The following is a 19,467-nucleotide window of genomic DNA, read 5'->3' as shown; positions in this document are numbered from 1 at the left end:
AGTTGTTAATCCTGGGAGGGGTGGACTTATGAATGGTCACTGGGTGTGGTGCATCCCTGGCTCTAGTCTTACCCTCCATGCAACTTGAAAACTTTTGATGCCCCAACTCAAACCTAATTTTCAAGCCTTCATTAGCTAAAATCTTACCGAATTCCAGCTTTAGAAGAAATAAATAAGATACTATTCCCGGGCTTATGCCAAACTCTTTACATGCATTGTTTTGTTTTTTGATCTTTGTAGCAACCATGTGAGATTGCACTAAACTGACACTCAGAGAGAAGGTAAGTCATGCCCCCGAATCATTCAGCTAATAAGTGAAGAAAAAAAAAAAAATCAAGATCAAAACCCAGGTCATTCTGGCCCTAGAGCTGAATGAAATTCGGTGAACACCAAGCTCTAGCCAGGAATTGTGGTTACAATAAAGCTGCTGCCGACTGGATACTCCAGGGTGTTTGTGGGTATTTCTTGGTATTCTGGTTGTGTTGGTGCTATTGTAGTTTTGGTAATGTGGTCATCTCTTGACAATACATGCTGAAAATGCTTGCAGATTAAATGTGGCAATGTCTAGGTTTTACTTGCAAATAATCTGTGTGAATGGGGGAAGCAGTGTGTGTGTGTGTGTGTGTGTGTGTGTGTGTGTGTGTGTGTGTGTGTGTGTTTTGAGAGTTGGGGAGGCAGAGCCCGTGGGGAGGAGGGGAGGAAATAGATTGGCCTTGGTTATTGGAGGTTGAGACGGGCGTATGAGAGTTGATTATAATACTCTCTTTTCTTTCGTATATGTTGGAAATTTTCCGTAAAATGTTTTTTTCAAAAACAAGTAAGTTCTGGGTTATGTTTTGAGGGCCTACTCCTTCATTTCCAAATCCCATAGAATTTCACAATTGTATTTTCCCCCATAATTGGAAGTTCTATGGGGCTGTTTCAAAAATCTGAGTCATCAAAGATGTAATCGACTTCCTACCGCTGGATTAGCAAACAAAAAGGTACCTGATACTTTGTCTTCTGGCGCTGTGTTGGGCTCTGGGCTGAAACCCAGTCTCTCACAGGCCCTGGGAACAGTCCCACCAATTAAGATCCATCCCTGATTTCCGACTCTGTAACTGGGGACAAGTTAATTAACTCCTCTTAGCCCTTAGTGTCCTCATCAATTATTACGTGGTAATAACCCCTCCAGAGTCGCGGGGAGAATTAGCTCGGAGCGGTGCATGGGGCTAGAACTCAGGGACCAGCGGATCTGACAATGCAGGTTTCCCGCTCGCCTCTTGGGTTTTTGAAACGCCCTCAGCGGCGTTTTCTTCCTAATTCTGGTTCGGAGGAGCCATCTCTCTCCATCGCGTCTGCCAGCGGGGTTTGCTTCACACACAGACGTGGGCAGATGGCATCGGGGGCACACGTGTGAAAGCCGAGAAGGTTGCGGCGCATTCGCGGTTTGGTTCACAGGACGCGGGCGTGGGGTTGGTGGGGTGGGATGGGTGTGCGGGGTGGGATGGTGTCGGGGGTCGCAGGGGACAAGAGGGTGTTTGGTGGTAATTGGGAGTCCCGGGGATCTTTGTAAAATTTGGATGCCTACAGTATTCCACCCCTGAACTTGAGTGGGCTTTGGGTTTTTGTTTATGTGGGGCTTTTCTCCTCTTGTCAAGCACAGCGCTTGCCCCCAGCGGCCTGGCGTCGGGCTGCAGCCGGCAGAGGGAGGGAGGCGACCGGCATCCGCGCTCGCTGATCAGGGAGTGCGGGGCCTTCTGCTGGGAAACGTGGAGGGGCTCCGGACAGCCGCGCGCCCTGGCGGGTCACGGAAAGCTCTGAGGGACATTCGGTCGGTCTTCCGGGACGAGACTGGCCGCAGCAGCGCGAGCTGGGGGTGCTGGCTGAGCAGCGAGGGGGGCAGGATGAGAGGGGATGGAGCCCCGAGGGCGGGTACGCTCTCGGCTTCCTGCCGCCAGGGGGCGCCCACGGGCAGAGCCGGGCGGGGCGGCAGCTACAGAAAGAGGGGTGCGTGGAAAGCGACTAGGCCAGGCCAGGCCAGGAGGGCGCAGCCCCCGCGCGGTGTCTCCAAGCTCTCTCCAACTAGTGTTGGGTCACCCTCGGCTTAGCCCCGGGGGAGGACGAAAGGGTTGGGTGCAAGGCCTAGCACCTAGTGGCCATTCATTAAATACGTGCTGGCTGACGAGCTCAGGAACGGCTCTAGGGAGCAGCTGGCTCAGAAACCTGAAGTTCAAGCCCACTCATTCCCGTCTCCGTCCCCGACGGCCTTTTAGTTACCGTGCCCTGGGCTGCGACGGCTTCCTTTTGGAGTAGGGTAGCCAGTGAGCCCCCCCGCAGCGAGGACACCGACTGGGCGGCGGGGACAGGGGTGTCCGGAGGTATCCCCGCTCCGTGTCCTCGCCTTCGACTGCCTCCCCGGTACACAGCAGTCATGGCTTCGACTGTGACTTCTTAACTGGCTCCTCCCTGATGGCTGAGCGAAGCCACGGGAGAAAGGCAGGAGGGCTTCCTTCCCATGACCTTAGTCCAGGCGCCTGCCCGAATCGTGCTCGGGTGGATAAGTCTGATCTGAGCACCACAGGGGCCGGGCGCCTGGACCAAGGGGGTTCGCCAAGAGGGTCTCAGAACAAGCTCGGAGTCTCTGGAACTAGCTGGGGTGCGTGGGAGTGCGCGCCACGGCCCGCGATTTCCGGGAGCGTGTCTCGACTTCTGCCAGTGCCAACGCAGGAGAGAGAATTGCAGCTCAGAGAGGGCAGCGGGAATGGAAACTGAAGGGCAAGAGCTTGGCTCTCTAATGCCACCCAACTTAGTGGTTCAGAGCTTGGCCTCAAAGGAAGATTCAGTTCAAGTCCCCGCTCTCCCACTCACCAGCTGTGTGATCTTGGGGGAAGTTAACCCCTCTGAGCCTGTTTCCTGCTCTGTAAAATGGAAATTTAAAAACTTAAACATCTACTTCTGTTGAGGCTGTTGTGAAGAAGTGGGATTGTGGGTGCATAGCTCTTAGCACTGTGCCTGGCACAGGTTAAGGCTGGGTACGTGGCACCTGTGAGAACCAGTGTTCTCGTAGCTGGCCTGGCCAGATGCAATCATAAGCGAAGATGACTCACTTCCCCAGCAAAGGTGTGCGAAACCCTGCGCATGCTGCTGTACTCTGCACCCTGGCAGAAGAGAACCCAGGAGGGTCGGGGCCTCCAACACTCAGCCCTCAGGGCTGAGGACACTGCGCTGTTTCTGCCCCTCCTAAACCCGGAGGCCGAGATGCCCCTGTGCAGTACGGCTGGCACCCACCCTACAAGCTGATTCCTGGGGGACTGTCCTGCAGCAGACACCGGCAACCATCACTGGCGACCTTGACTGAACACATGTGGGCATCCTAAGGACATTATCTCAATCCTCACACCATTCCTGAAAAAAACAAAGAAACTGGTGCTCAGAGAGGCAAAGTAACTCACTCAAGGTCACACAGCCGGAGAGTGGCCAAGCTGGGACCCCAACCCACTCTGGCTCCGGAGCTGGCGCCACTTCCTTCCTTCCTCTCCATCAAGCTCGGTCCCAAAGCCTAGGACAAACCATCCGATTGGGGTAGGAAAGGCCACACGCGTCCTGGGGTCGAGGACCCTGTGCCCACGACGGCAGTCTTGCTCTCGGCAACCATAGAAGCCAGTGCCAGACAAGTTGGGTTGGAAGGGGCGCGCTGAGCTGGCGGAAGGGGGCTCTGGGCCCCGCCCTGCCCGCGCCCCCGCGGATCGCGCCTCGGTGCTCTGGCTCCTGCCAAGTTTGCCCCCATCTCTCAGGCGTCCTTGGACTGGACCTCTGCACCTCTCCAGCCTGGGGTGCACGGAGGGGCTGGCCCTGATTGATACCCACTTCCTTTCTTCTCTGGAAAGCCCAGGTGCCAACGAAAGGTGCCCTGGAAGCTGGTGTTGCTTTAAGAATGAACAGTCCCAGCTCCAAACCAGTCTCTCTGAACACAAGCCTCTTCCTTCCGTTCGCCCGGGCCAGTAGTCGAAGTCTCCCTGGGTCTCCAGCCCCCTCCCGGGTAGACGTCAGTCGGGACCTGGGCCCCGGAGTTGAGAAAGGGTGCGGACCATGCTGGGGACCTAGCTCAGGCAGTCGGGGTCCGGGTCCCCTTTGGGGAAGTGAGCGCTTGAGGCAGAGGGAGAAAGGCTTTGAGTACGGCTTGGGGGACTTCTTGAGACCCCCGGGTATAGCTTCTCTGTCAGGCCAGGAAAGGAGAAAAAATCTGTCCCGCGCAACCCAGGGAGGAGCCTTGCAGCTGCGGAGGGGGGCAGTTTCAGAGCTGGATACCAGGGGGCAGTGCTGCGCAGCGAATCTGCCGGGCTCCAGTTTGCAGCCCGGGGCAGCACGTTTACCGAATTCCCTTCGTCTCTCAAAGCCGCTGCAAAGTTCCTCTCAGAGTGCTCCTGACGCCAACAGCCCCCTCGCCCCGTAACATGCGAAAGAGGACACGGTCCTCTCCCTCCGCGCGTTGCAGTTGGTGCGGGCGTCCTGGCTGTCTTTCCTTGGTAAAGGCAGCTACCCCCGGCTTGGTTTTTGACCACTGACTTAGCCCTAGGGAAACGTAAGGTGGGGTGGCGGGGTGCCCCGTCGGGTTTTTGCAGGCCGTGTGAGCAACCTCAGATTAGAGGTTGAGGGGACTTTCTCAGCCTGGGCTGGAGCTCCCGAAAATGCAGGCGCCGCCTTTGAGACGAAAAAAAGGCACTGGAGATGGGCCGCCTGCATTTGATCGCCTTCCAGATTTACGTAGAAATGCATCCGAGGAAAGGTCTGATAGAAGGCAGAGAAGGTGGAGGCCCACCCCCGCCCAAGTAGGAGCCATCCCAAAACTACAGGTGCGAAGGGGGCTGAACCTTATCTCCAGGACGGCGCCAGGCCCACTGCACCCCCAGAATCGGTGTTGTTTGAGGAATGTCTTTCTATTCTACAGGAGGCTGTGTCCATGCTTAAAATGTGCAGAAGCAGTGAGCAGACGTGACCCGGTGACGTGCACGGGGCTTTTCCCACCCACGGGGCTAGGAACTCCACTCCCTGTCCCGTCCCGGGGAAAGAGACCGAGCACTTCGGGCTCTGGGGCCAAAAGTGAGCCCAGGAACTTGGTGAAATAGAAACCGGACATATTATCTTTGGACTCGGCCTCCTTTTGCTGGGAGTTTTGTTTTTGGTTTCTCTCTCTTTCTCTCTCTCTCTCTCTCTCTCTCTCTCTCTCTAATAGCGCTTTGCAATAAATAAAATAAAAAGGCATGTCTGTGTGTGAATGCTATGGCCGTTTGTTCTTTGAAGAATTCACACTTTAAAATTGCTTTCTGTGAGCGCAGAGGAAGAACATATAAACCACCGTTATGTAATTTGAAACCATCAATAGCCCCCTTTTAAGGTTGTCTTTATTGTGAGAAGTCAAGGTAATGATTTTGTCGCTGTCTAATTTCATCCCAATGTATGGCGTTGCTTTTATAGCCTTTCAAAGGTAAGTGAAAGGCATCAATCTAGGGCCCTTTTTTGTGGCCGATTAACAGTTTAAACTGGTTTTCTAACCCTGTCACAACTATTGGGCTGATAAACAGGATTTCTGCGGAGGCATTAGCAAGTCTGTAAATAGATCATTAAAAAAAAAAAAAAAAAAAAAAACCACAGCACCTCAGGCAATTCTGAGTTCCTCTGACAAAAATAAACCGTAAGTCCACAGAGGTGTATGTGTGTATGCATGTGTGTGTTTCTCACCTCCAAGAAGAGGTAGTTACAAATGACTTCTCAAGAGTTATTTGTGTCCTGGTTATTATTATTACTACTATTGTCATAATCTTAGGAGAAAGTGAGCAAGCTGACGACACAGGGATGGAAATCAATGAGCTTGTGGGTTCTGCATTGACTCTACCTTATTGTAGGAAATGTCCCCCTTTAATCATTGGGTAAGCCTGGCGCTGCTGCCAACCTTCTTTGACATAGAACGGTCCAAAGAGAAATATCCTATTTTATTGCAAGGGTTCCTTGGAAGAAGATACTTTATGTGGGACAACTGCTGAAGAAACGACAGACATGAAGGCAAGCTTGACACCAACATAGGGATACCCGTCCGTCACCTTTGATCTCCCCTCCCACATGCCACTGAGAAATAGTTTTTAAAAATAGAAGCAAAATGACAAACTAGACAATTTGAGACTTAAATAAAAATAGCTTTAGGCCCAGTTCCACTGAAAGCTTTTTCTCTTTGACGCTGCCGTGTTTCTCTGTTGCAACAGAAACCTCTAACTCCCCGCCCAGGGTCTCACACCGAGGCCAGACAGCCCCGCTCCCGGGATCACCCGAGGGTTACCTTTGGGTGCAGGCGCGGCCTCTTTCTCCGAAGGGAGGGGCAGCTCCCCCAGTGCAAAATGAAGGAGAAATGATAAGCAGCGGTGAAACGGTCTAGAGGCCCAGCCTGGCACCCGTCCCGCAAGGTGCTGGGGGAGGCGACACCCTGCAGCGCCAAGGGGATGCTCCTCAGGCGCAGCGGGCGGGACAGCTTGGGCTGTCCCTTTTGTCTTCCACGCTTCTCCTGCGGCGGGTTCCGGGAGTTTAGGGCCGGGCCCAGAAAGGAAAAGGCGAGAAGGCGCGTCTGGGTTCTGTAGGAGTGCAGCCGCTGCCGAGTCCGCACCCGGCCTCTTCCCTAGCGGCCCCAGACCAGGCCAGACGTTGAGGTGAGGTTGCCCGGCAGGCGGAGACCCCAGCTCGAGGGTTCTCCGAGTCCCCAGCCGTCGGCGCAGGAAGTTGAAGCGGCCAACACGCCTTCCTCCCCACTAGACTCCCCGGCCCACGTGCTGGTCCACGCCGGGGACCCGAGAGCATCGCGACGGGGCTGGGGGACGCCTCCCGGGCGTCGAGGAAAGACTGGACCGAGGGGGCAGGCGGGGCCCACGCGGTTGCATTTCGCGCCCCGCCGCCGCCTTCAAGAAGCAGAACCCAGAGCCCGACCTGCACCCTCACTCCGGCCCCCAAGCCCGGCCTGGCCCGCAGTGCTCGGGGAGGCCCCGGGTGGCGCTGTCTCCTCTGCTCCTGCAAACGCCACCGCCAGAAAATAGCACCCATCCGACCCGGCCCGGCGAGACACCGACCCGGGGCTGCGTCAGCTTCGCTTCAGCCTCTCCGGGTGCGGATCCCAGGCCGGGCCGGCCGAGGGAGGCGGGCGGAACGCAGAGTCCAGGCGGCTCCCACCTCCCGGAGGGGTCCCGGGGACCTGCGTGGGGCCGGCGGGGGCCGGGATTCCGGGCGGGGCGAAGGGACCCAGTTCGGCTGCGGGGCGCGCGGTCGCTCTCCCTCCGGACGCCGCTCGGATCCCGCCCTACCTCTCCGGTCCCTCGCCGGACTCTACATCGCCTTCGGCGTTTCCTCTCCCTCCCGGAGTTTCCACCCCTCGGCTTGTCTTATTCTCGGCTCCTTCGCCCACCCTTTCCTCCCCACCTTGTCCCCCGCCCCCACTCTTCTGCAGTTTGTGACTGAGAGCGCCCCAAACACCTCATCAAGCCAATAAACCCAAAATGTAAGCACTGCCCAAACCCGTGTGCTTATCCTGCCGCTTCTAGAAGGCAAATTGATACGGGGTGGATTTGGATCGGCTTTCTCAGAGAGGCCAGAAAGCTTTCAAAAATTCTAAGTCAGGAGACAGCTGTCTGTTTTCTTAGCACCTCTGTAGCGCCGAGGACGTCTTCAACCTCCTTAGACACCCCCAGCCCAGGGACGTTAGCCCATTGCCCAGATGGAAGACAGAGCAGGGAGGTAACCCCAAAGGTTACAAACTTGATTCTTCTCATGTGGTGGATTCCAGTCTTTTGAAGACGATCTCCACCTCTTGTTTTCCCTTCTTATTTAATTTCTTGATGTTTTCTTGGATGGCTTAAGCGACAGGAGGAAGAGAGGGCAAAGGCAGCCCCCATACCTTTCAATAGAGTGAAATAGCCTGAAATTACAGCTACATAACTATCAAAAATGAAACTGTGTTTGTGAAAATCTGTAACCCTAGCTATGTAATTGGAGAGATTCATGAAAAAGGATATTGCACAGGTGAAAGTGATTTTACAATTGCTTTCATATTTTTAATATTTTTCAAAAATTGTTGAGAGGACTTTTCCTGAATACAAGGGATGAATGTTTCGGCTTGGAAAGTTCAGTGTAGCCCTAGTCATTGGAAGGCTACAGTTATCATAAATTGCTTTTAAAGTGTTTATTAAAGTGATTGAAATTTGTTTCTTTGAAAAAAAAAAAAAAGTCTCTGAACTTACCAACTTCCTACCTTACCAAATAGACTTTCCTGAAACTTGAAAATGGTTCCCATGAACTTTCTCTTGGCAAAACTGCACAGTAAACATGTTCTTGGAACTCTTTTTAAAAAGGAGTTGGAGCCCAATTTTCACAACCATTCATTTTCCTGCCAGATTCTTTGCATTGGGCATTTCCCTGTGTGCCCGGGACCTTACTATTGTTGAAGCAGAAGTTCTCATGTAGGAAATTTTGTATTCCTAGGGGACTCTGCTTTAGGGCAAAGGCTGAAATGATACAGGTTTAGGCATCCCATGGTTACTGAGTCAGTGGTCATCACATTAAATATTTTGGGCATGCTGACGAGGTAAGGAAGATGCAGAAACTGACCAGATTGATGAAGGCTGAAGACAAAATTCTAAGCAGTCCCTTGTTTTGCATGAAGCACTGTGATATTCAGGAAGATAAGGTGTTAAGATCGGAATTGCCCAAAGTGTCTATGCACCTTCATATTTATTGCTAATTATCACCTCTTTTCCATTTGTCGTTGTATTTGGCCAGCCCTGAATACCTGGAGACTGATCTGGGAACGGTTTGCTTTCGTTTCTTCCCATATATTTTTATTAACAACTTGAACTGATCCTGCCTAATCCAAATTCTTATACTTTGATCTTGTTCCTTAGCATCCACATTAAAGAGTTTTTTTTGTTTGTTTCCACCAAATTTTTACCCCCCGCTTAACTTTGTCCCTATGCTAGTTCTATTTGCTTATTATTCTCCTATTTATTCTCCCGACTTGAGATTTCTGTGATGGTTACTTACATTAGTGACCACATTGCCAAAGCACCTTCAAAAGTGACTGATGCCCTTTATTACGTACTGGAGTTGCGTTTAACCAGGGAATCCTCATCAAGCCAGAAAGGTGAGGGAGAAAACTGAGATAATCACATACAGGTAACTGAGGGCAAAAACATTGTTTTGTCTCATCATTGAGTTTTTTCCAAATGAATGTTTTAAAATTAGAAATATCAGATTAATGACGGTAATAAAAATATAAATTGCCTCTTTCCAATGAGTATTCAGGCCAGGATCCTCTTCTGCCAGTGACAACATGAAACACAGAAAAGTTATATGTCTGGCCCCAAATGCTTAGTTCCTGTTACTAACAATCGATCTGGCGTTCTTCTTTGTAGGGAAACCTGACCTTAGAGGAAATGGAAAAGTTGGAGAGACACTGAGCACTGATATGAAATAATTCTCTTGCTGAAATACATGAAGGGAGTCCCAGCAGCCATATTAGTATTTCCATGTCCTGTGTCAGCCCCAAGTAGAGAGAACTTGGAATGGGAGGAGAAATGGCAGCCATCAGGAAATAAAATGCTGGCCCAGAGAATTCTAAGCAAGTCAATCACCAGTCCAAGTAAGGAGGTGTTTTTTTGTTTTGTTTTGTTTTTAAAAAAATCCACTTGCCATTTGTTTTACCCAATTCAAAATTTTTTCCCAAGAAAAAAAAAATACACTTGTAAAATGTCTCATTAACAGCAAAGATGAATTGGACCTCAACTTTTGAATGCCATGCTGCTTTAATGGAAACTGTAGAAGTTCGTGGAATGAAAGAATACTGCCAGCATGCATTCGGACTATTTTCCATCTGTGTGGTAGAGTCTGAGCTGTGTGTTCTACAGAAGCTCCAGTTGGCAGAAGGACGACTTTGGCCCTGAATTTTCATTTATTTTTGTTTCAAAAATGAAAGGATAGTTGCTATTTTTCCAAACTTTAGAATTTTAAATCACTACCCACTTTTGATTTCTGATTTAAATCTTGTTTTGAGAGACACATGAGACAGTCTCTACATATTATATTATTTTGCAAGGGAAAAAAGGGAGAGAAATCGGAAAGTGCTGACTTTCTATGTCAAATGAATGGATTATCGGCTTCATTCTTCTTTATTTTATAAAGGTTTTCTTTTCAAGAAATGCAGAACCTTATCAATACAATATATATCAGTCTAATCGGCAGTCATAAAATGGGTGGCATGAGGGTGGGATATGGCAGCAGGGAGATCTCAGCGGGTAGCAAAGCATGATGTGATTGTGTTTTTATGGAAAGCTTGTTTTGTCCAGTGGCTGATGAAATTCAAAATGGTCCCCTAAGCCTATCTCTGAAGTCAGCAGTTCAGAAACAGTAGAGCTAGCAGCTCTCTTAACCTCTGTACGCTGCCCCCTACTTACCCAGCAACACCCCGGCCCAGAGCACCTCCAAATGTAAGACTTATATAACCAAATGGAAGCTTCTAGGAAGTACTCAGTTCCAGGATCAACAGTTTTTGCTTTATAAAGAAGGTAGCAGTTCAACCCCTTGTTTGTTTTTGCGTCCGCATTTCCCTACCAGCAGGAGACCATTACCCGGGACAATGTTCTATTCCATTGTCATTATCTCCTACGGAACTAAAACAATGCTCTGTTTGGCCTCCCAGGCAAGGGGGATTTGTTCTGCTCTTCTTTAAGCAGAGTTTCCGACTGAGTTTCTGACCCAGTCACTTGATATCCAGCAGGGATACCTGGTGACAATTTTTTAAAAATGTGCTATCTTGTGTTTTGTAATTTCATTCTCTGAGAAATAACCCAGAAACTTGATTCTCAATCAAGAGGAATCACACCATGGCTAAGAGAAGAGGGCTTGCTCAAGCTGCATGAGCTCTATAATTTAAATCAGCCAGATAGGATTTATTTATAGTTGTTTTATCTTTTGTTTTGTTTTGTTTTGTTATTGAATAGCGAACCCTAAAAGGTTTCCTAACATTGTGTTGTTGATTATCAAACCCCAAAAGGTTGGGAACCACAGCAGCTCAGATGTTTTCCATTAGACCATGGTGTTTCTATTTCTTTTTAAATACACAAGTAAATTATAAATATAGATAGAGATGAGATTGAGATAGAGATCAATGATGCCAAGATTTCTAACATGACAAATGTTGATGAACAATAACTCATTGGAACTATTTTGTCATACTTGAGATTTTCCAGAAAATAGAACAAGTCCACAGAATGGGCTTAATCTGCCAAAGCATCTCCCTCTTTACAAGCATCTACACAGGCCTCCAGCCCTAAATACTTTCACCTGGACAATGTTATGAAGCTTAATCCAGTACTAGTAGCAGAAAGACTTGTTTACTTTGGAGCTAAGGAGTGAGTAGGACACTGAAGACTTTGTTTTGTCCTTGGACTTGAGGCAAACTAATTGTTAGCATCGCTCCAGTTGTTGCTATCATTTTATTACTCATATGTAGCTATGAATAACTTGAGAAACTGAAATGTAACTGCTGCATATAATAAAAAATCAATGGCCAAGACTGGCTACCTGAGGAGACTGAGTCCCATGCTAATGAGGCTAAGATTTTATACTGATTTTGTTTTGCTCTGAGATGGTAGTCTAATAACCCCCCCGTCTCCAGCAGCTTGGTGGCTGAATTGGTGGAAATCTATTCTCAGATGGCTAGTGGAGAAACAGTTCAGAGCCCAGATCATGCTGGAGAGCAGGAGAGCCTTGGTGAAAGATGAGATGGCAAAATGCTTAAGATGTGGGGATCAGGAGGCAGACACACCTGCGTTTGAAACCTGGCTCCCCCATTTGCTCTCTAGGTGATAGAGTAAGTTACTAACCACTCTTACCTTCTGATATCTTATCTCTAAGAGTAGAAGAAATAAAAGGAATAGTGCCCCATTATTTGTAAGAAAGTGTGAGCGATAAGGTGCAGGTAAAGCGTTCTACACTAAATATTAGCAATCGTCATTATTATTTGTGTATCCAATGAACAGCACTGCCCACTGAAGGCTCCAACACTAGAGTCCTTCCCAACCCTGTCTCTATCACTTGAAAGAATGGTTACACGTTTTGTTCCTAGAGCCCAGCCTACTTACTGTCATGCCCGAGGGAAGCTTCATTTAGTTGATCTGTTTGGGTTATACATTCATGGATTTATTCTGCAAATCACAGTGGTCTTCACAGTCATGATGATTCTTCTTTATGAAAAATAGTTGAGAAAGCTAGAATATATTTTTAAGCCCTAGTTTTACAAATGGGAACCTACAAGCAGAAATTAACTGGCATATTACTGTGCTCCATGTAAGTCTAAGAGGTTGAAATAACTAAGGCCAACACATTTTATTTTTCCTTAACGATACCAGACATGTGACAAAACAAAGCTTTCATAAGGAATGCCTGAAATAGGGGAGACCTTCTCAAGGAAACTCCAGCTATGGGAGCTGATTGGTGGCTTGTGAGCAGTTCTCATTTCCCTACTGATGGATTGAGAGGCTAACAGAAGTCTATGGAACAAAAGAGATCCACTCCAGCTTTGAGTGCGATAAATTTTTTAAGGCCATGGCTGTCTTATTTATGTATTTATTTATTTATTTTTTGAGACAGAGTTTCACTCTTGTTGTCCAGGCTAGAGTACAATGGTGTGATCTTAGCTTACTGCAACCTCTGCCTACCGGGTTCAAGTGATTCTCCTGCTTCAGCCTCCCGAGTAGCTGAGATTACAGGCATGTGCCACCACACCCGGCTAATTTTGCATTTTTAGTATAGACGGGGTTTCTCCATTTTGGTCAAGCTGGTCTCGAACTCCTGACCTCAGGTGATCCGCCCACCTAGGTCTCCCAAAGTGCTGGGATTACAGGCGTGAGCCACCGCACCCAGCCGTAGGTCATGGCTGTCTTTAATACCCTTTCCTTAAAGTTCCCTAGTCCTAAATGTATGAATTCTGAAATATTCTTAAAGGGTCATGCTTTTGATGGCATTACATTGGTTTTTTTGTAATATGATCCCATTACACATCATGATGTGATGATGTATGGTGTGTCTGCAGAAAGTCCAGGATTATGGCAACAAGTGAACTGGATAACCCTTCTGCTTTCTTACAGCTCTTCTGAAAACTTCCTTGTTTTGCCTTTTCAAACATCAGGGGCACGACTTATAAGAGCCAAATTTTGCCCCGCATGCTATATCATGGTTTCCAGTCTGTGGAGCTCCATCATACTCTGTTGGGCATCCTGTGTCTTATTCCTCTCTTTAGGTCCAGTTTCTACATCCATTATCTGTGTTACCTCAGGCTTCAGAAGCTTCCCCAAAATGTGGGCTACTTTCCCCTCGTCACTGGGTATTTATTTATTTATTTTTACTGAAGCCTGAGCCCTGTAATCTTACCACACTGGCCACAGCTTCAGGAGAAAGATCACTGCTCTCAAGAACTTACAGTCTAGTGATGGATACAAATGTGCATGAAAAAATAACTAGCAATGGAAAGCAAGGCATGAAATGCGATGAAACATGGTCAAGATGCTAAGTGCTATGACATATTACACTCTGAACCTCACTTTGCTCATGTGAAAAGCTGGAGAGAATCTTCCCAAGCTTAGCACACCCTTATAGGATTTTGGTGAAAATCAGATGAGGTGGTAGGTATGGAAGATTTCTGCCAACTACAAATCAATTACACCAAAAAATTAAGAGGGCTTGTCAAATCATAAAATTAACAGAATTATTATTAAACCTTAAGAGGACACTTAAGGATAAATGCCAGATTTAGTAGCATGGTAGTATCATTCTATCTGGGGGGGGGGCAGGAGGGCGGGAGTACCATTGGGAATGGTACACAGAGGGCCTTCAGTTCCATTGGTGTGCTGTGTATCTTATGCTCAGTGGTGGTTATACAAATGTTTGTCATCTCATTTTATAAACTTTGGTAGATATTAAATATTATAACATATATAATTTAGTTATTGAGTTTTTTGTTTGTTTTTGTTTTTGTTTTGAGATAGAGTCTTGTTCTGTTGTCTAGGCTGGAGAGCAGTGACACAATCTTTGCTCACTGCAACATCCACCTCCCAGGTTCAAGTAATCCTTCCACCTCAGCCTCCTAAGTAGATGGGACTACAGGTGCCTGCCACCATGCCCAGCTAATTTTTTATTTTTACTAGAGATGGGTTTCACCATGTTGGGTAGACTGGTCTCCAACTCTTGACCTCGAGTGATCCACCCACCTCAGTCTCTCAAAGTGCTGAGATTACAAGCATGAGCCACCGTGTCTGACCAGTTATTGAGTTTTAGAAGTGTTATTTTCCTGATAAGGAACTGAGATCTAGAGAGGGAAATGCTTGCCTAGAATCAAACAGCCTCTTACTAGCTAAACTAGTGCTAGATCTTAATTGTTTCCACTCCCCCTCAATGTGTATTTCCTTTGTCCTCTGTAGATATTGCAGTCATCCTGAATTCCCTTTCCCTCATACTCAATCCAACGGCAGGTCCTGCCATGTCTACCTTCTAGCTATGGACTGTGTCTGTACTTCTCCCCCTCGCCCCTGCCTGTGCGTCAGGGCATTCCCCAGCTGCCCTTGACTGAGGGTGGAAGGGGGAGCGTAGAGTCAGGCAGGGCTATGGTACAGGTTTCCTGGTTGGGTCTAAACTGAAAGAGCATTGTATTTATTCAGATGGAAAACATAAGGAACCAGCAAGTCTGTTATGTGAACTTTCGTAAGACATTTATGTAGTTATATTTGAAAGTACTCTAAAAGTATGATGTGTTCTTAAATTTTTTTTTTTTTCCAGATACGGCCTTTTTCTCTCACCCAGGATGAAGTGTGGTAGTGCAACTATAGCTCCCAGCAGCCTCAAACTCCTGGGCTCAAGTGATCCTCCAGCCTCAGCCTCTTGAGTAGCTAGGATTACAGGTGTGCACCACTACATGCAGCTATTTTTAAATTTTTTTTTGTAGAGACAGGAGTCTCACTACATTGCCTAGGCTGATCTGGAACTCCTGGCTTCAAGCGATCCTTCTATCTCTCCCTCCCAAAGTGCTGGATTACAGGCATGAGCTGGCGCCCAGCCTGAAGTGTTGTTTATAAATGCATACGTGCATGGGGAGGTGTTTAGACATGGTTCTGCAGCCATTGGAAGAAAGACACCTGCTTCTCTCCTATGCTCATCTTTGAATGCCAGGATTGAGTTCCACATCTTCAAAGACGCTGTGGCCACAGTCCGGCTCTCATCCCGGCCAGTCCTTTCTTTCTTTTGAACTCCTTCACCACATGCAGCCTGGACCACAAAGTTTAGCCCTCAGGAATGTCTTGATTCATCTGACATTTCAGTGGAAGATTAGAAGCATCCTGCACTGGGAGCACATATGGCAGATGAGGTCCCCTCCTGCAACCCAGGAGGCTCTGTGCTCCCCGAGAGTGGGTGTCAGCACATTATGTGGCAGGTGGGTGCTCCTTAAATATTTGCTGGATGAACGAATGAAGAGCCTCCTCACTGGGGTCCCTATTTGCACTCTTACATTGCTGTGAGGTATCTTTACACTGCTACAGAGGTCTTTTAAAAGCATCGATCAGATTGCAAACTCTCGTGGCTGCCCATTGCTCCTAGAATAAATATAAACTCCCTCTCGTAGCCTATGAAGACATTCTATGGCCTGTTGCCTGCTTCCTTTCCAAGCTCTTCTTTCACTCTCTCCTTGACTCAGCCAAAGCAGCCTTCCTCTGTTCCTCTAATATGCTACACGTTCCTGCGTCAAGGCCCTTGCACTTGCCTTTGTTCTGCCTGGGAATCTCTTTCCCTGGTTCTGCACGTGCTTGGCCAAAACAGTCCCAGTCACACACTCTATGACCTCGTAGCACTTACCACTGTCTGAATTATCCAGCTGATTGATGTGTTTACCTGTTCCTTGCCTGCTGCTACCCTCTCCTTCTAGACTTAAATTTCTAAGCCAGGCATGGTGGTTCACTCCTGTAATCCCTGCACTTTAGGAGGCTGAGGTGGGCATATCACTTGAAGTCAGGAGTTCGAGACCAGCCTGGCCAACATGGTGAGACCCTGTCTCTACTAAAAATACAAAAAAAATTAGCCAGGCATGGTGGTGCATGCCTATAATCCCAGATGCTCAGGAGGCTGAAGCAGGAGAATCGCTTGAACCTGAGAGGCGGAGGTTGCAATGAGCTGAGATCACGTCACTGCACTTCAGCCTGGGAGACAGAAGGAGACTCCACCTAAAAAAAAAAAAAGAAGTCCCTAAGAACAAAGCCAATATTTGCCTTTTTCACTGCTGTGTCTCCAGCCATTTAACCTAAGAGTGGCAATTCTTTGTGCTCAGTAAATGAATGAATGAAAAAAATCATTCCACCCTGTTATGGACTGAATTGTGTTCCTCCAAAATTCATATGTTGAAGTCCTAACCCCCAATATGACTGTATTTAGAGACAGAACCTTTAGGGAAGAGATTAAGTTTAAATGAGGTCATAAGGGTGGACCCCTAATCCAATATGGCTGGTGTCCTTTTCAGAAGAGGGACACCAGATCTTTCTTTCCATGTGGTCACAGAGGAAAGGCCATGTGAGGACATAATGAGAAGAAAGCCATCTACAAGCCAAGAAGAAAACCCTCGCCAGAAACCAACTCTGATGCTGGTACCTTGATCTTGGATTTCCAGCCCCTGGACGATGAGAAGATAAATGTCTGTTGTTTCAGCCCCCAGTCTGTGGTATTTTGTTGTAGCAGCCCCAGCAGACTGACATACACACCATCACTTACCAGCTGGCTGGCCTTGGACAAATCACTTAACCTCTGTTTGCCTTAGTTTTTTTTACCTGTTATTTTCACCTGTTAAATGGAGTTAGTCATAGTCCCTGCCTCATAGAGTTGTGGTCAAAGATTAAATGAGTTAATATATGTAAGACCTTTAGGATACTATTTTAGCGTTAACTGTATTAGTGTTAGTAAAGCAGGTTCAGTTATATTTAATGAATAACAGCAATAATGCAAAATTTTAGAACTCCTGGTAGGACATCTGGGAGGAAAATGTCACTGCAGAAAAAGGTGGCTTGGATAGGTGGCAAAATTAATGAGCAGATGCAAGAGGATGGAGGAGGAGAAGAAGTTCTGGGGGAGACAGTCTTGGAAGAGACAGGCTATGAGATGTGTCTAGGGGCAGCACACAGGGTAGTCTGGCTTGGGCGGAGTGACTGTAGAGGAGAGAATCTTATTTTTACTTGCACAAAAACACCAGTGTTAGAAAGCAAGGGAGAAGCCAGCAGATGTCCTGAGCATGTTTCCTGTCAGTGGTGACTCCATTCTCTGGACCTGCCTTCCCAAGCTTGTCACCAGGCCCTGTTCCCCAGCTCATAATCAGCTGTCACTCCTCTGTCTTCTTGGTACCATGTCTGTCAGAACACTCTGCTTCTCTTGTTCTTCTCCAGTCACACACTTGAGTGATTATCCTGGTTCGGCAGTGCCTGTCTCTTCATTTCTGAGCCACTGTGCTATACAGTCCCAGCTCTGCTTTTCTGTCCCTCTCCTCCTTTTTGACATGCAGAGATTTGTTCTTTAAAGAAAACTTTAACTGTAATGTTGAACTGCTGTCTAGTGAATTGATCTGTGCAATTTTGATGTTTTTAATCCTTCTTCTCTTCCACAAGACTGAAACAGGGCTGGAATTTTCCTCTCCAGGGCAGTTATTGCCTTCATCTTTCTTCTTTGTTCTTCTCCTGGAGCTAAATAACTCACCTTTGCCTCCAGGGACACATGCCCGTGTTCTCTCACTGTTCCCCATCTGCTCAGGGTAAACACCAGTCTACTGTGTCTGCCACCAGCTCTCTGGGTACAGAAACGCAGGCCTTGCAACAGAAGATATAGGCTGTTCTCCTCATTCTGTTCCTCTTTTCTCCAGCCTTGTCACTCTGAGGTTGCTGAGCCTCAGTTTCCATATCTGTAAAATGGGACAGGCAGTGGAGAGATGACCGTGAAAGCTCTTGCTGACTCATAACACATGGGGTGGATGTGGCTGTTCGTGTTGTTTTCACTACCTGCCTTTCATTTGTTCCCTTACATTCCCTGGCTTCATGGTGGCTGGATCTCCAAACTGGGGAGGAAAAAGGGATGGAGGTCACTCTGCTTCAAGGCCCTTCCCCCAACACAAGGCTTTCCTGATGTGACCTGTGTTCTAAGTACGCTACTGATGGTACAAACCAGATGGGGCAGTCTTGTTAGATGTTAGATTTTTTTTTTTTTTTTTCAAGAGCAGCAAGCAGTGAGAACCCAAGAGTGCCACTGAGGCTCTTCCACTTTGTTAGCTCCTGGGAGAAAAGAGAGCCTACACCCCCACCTTCTCATGCTGCCCAATCTGATAGATATAATAATATTTAGAATGCTGGCTCTTCATGACATCATCTTAGATTCAGATGCTGCAAGGCTCAAGCACATCATGTGAGTGGCCAGGCCAGCCTCATGGGGACCTGGAGCACACAGGCCCCTTCAGGAGGGGTAGTCACCCCTCAACTCCAGCTGACTATTTTTTTTTTTTTTTTTGAGACAAAGTCTCACTCTGTTGCTCAGGCTGGAGTGCACTGGCATGATCTTGGCTCACTGCAACCCTCATCTCCCGGGTTCAAGCAATTCTGGTGCCTCAGTCTCCCAATTAGCTAGGATTACAGGTGCCCGCCACCACGCCCAGCTAATTTTTGTATTTTTAGTAGAGACAGGGTTTCACCATGTTGGTCAGGCTGGTCTCAAACTCCTGACTTCAGGTGATCCACCCCCCTCGGCCTCCCAAAGTGTTGGGATTATAGGCGTGAGCCACTGCACCTGGCCTCCAGTTGACTATTGACATGAAAAAATGAGCCCAGTGCAACCATGTCATTTAATGTAAAAAAAAAAAAAAAAAAAAAAAAAAAAACCTGGGAATTCAAGTTTTTAGCTAAAATACCTGTTATGGTTTGGCTCTGTGTCCCCACCCAAATCTCATGTTGCATTGTAATTCCCAGTGTTGAAGGAGGGACCTGGTGGGAGGTGATTAGATCATGGGGGCAGATTTCCCCTTGCTGTTCTCATGATAGTGAGTGAGTTCTCACAAGATCTGGTTGTTTAAAAGTGTATAGCACCTCCCTCTTCACTCTGTCTCGCCTGCTCTGCATGGTAAGACCTGCTTGCCTCCGCTTTGCCTTCTGCCGTGATTGTAAATTTCCTGAGGTCCCCAGACATACTTCCTGTATAGCCTGTGGAACCATGAGCCAATTAAACCTCTTCACTTTTCTTTTCTCTTCTTCTTCTTCTTTTTTTTTTTTTTTGAGACAGATTTCCGTTCTGTCACCCAGGCTGTAGTGCAGTAGCACAATCTCGGCTCACTGCAACCTCTGCCTCCCAGGCTCAAGTGATTCTCCTGCCTCAGCCTCCTGAGAAGCTGGG

At 47.8% G+C, this 19,467-nt stretch overlaps 1 long non-coding RNA gene across 1 annotated transcript; it reads left to right on the top strand.

Annotated features, from left to right (window-relative positions):
• The first annotated feature begins 1,198 nt into the window (after positions 1–1,198).
• Positions 1,199–16,752, top strand: LOC107000286 (uncharacterized). Its single transcript, XR_001447319.3, has 3 exons — positions 1,199–1,393; positions 9,426–9,652; positions 16,609–16,752. It is a non-coding gene; the product is annotated as an uncharacterized LOC107000286 (long non-coding RNA).
• Positions 16,753–19,467: the final 2,715 nt, after the last annotated feature.

The sequence above is a fragment of the Macaca mulatta genome, chromosome 9, assembly GCF_049350105.2.
Source record: "Macaca mulatta isolate MMU2019108-1 chromosome 9, T2T-MMU8v2.0, whole genome shotgun sequence".
NCBI lineage: Eukaryota > Metazoa > Chordata > Mammalia > Primates > Cercopithecidae > Macaca > Macaca mulatta.
Note: the sequence above shows the minus strand (reverse complement) of the source record. Positions and strands in the feature narration are given on the sequence as shown.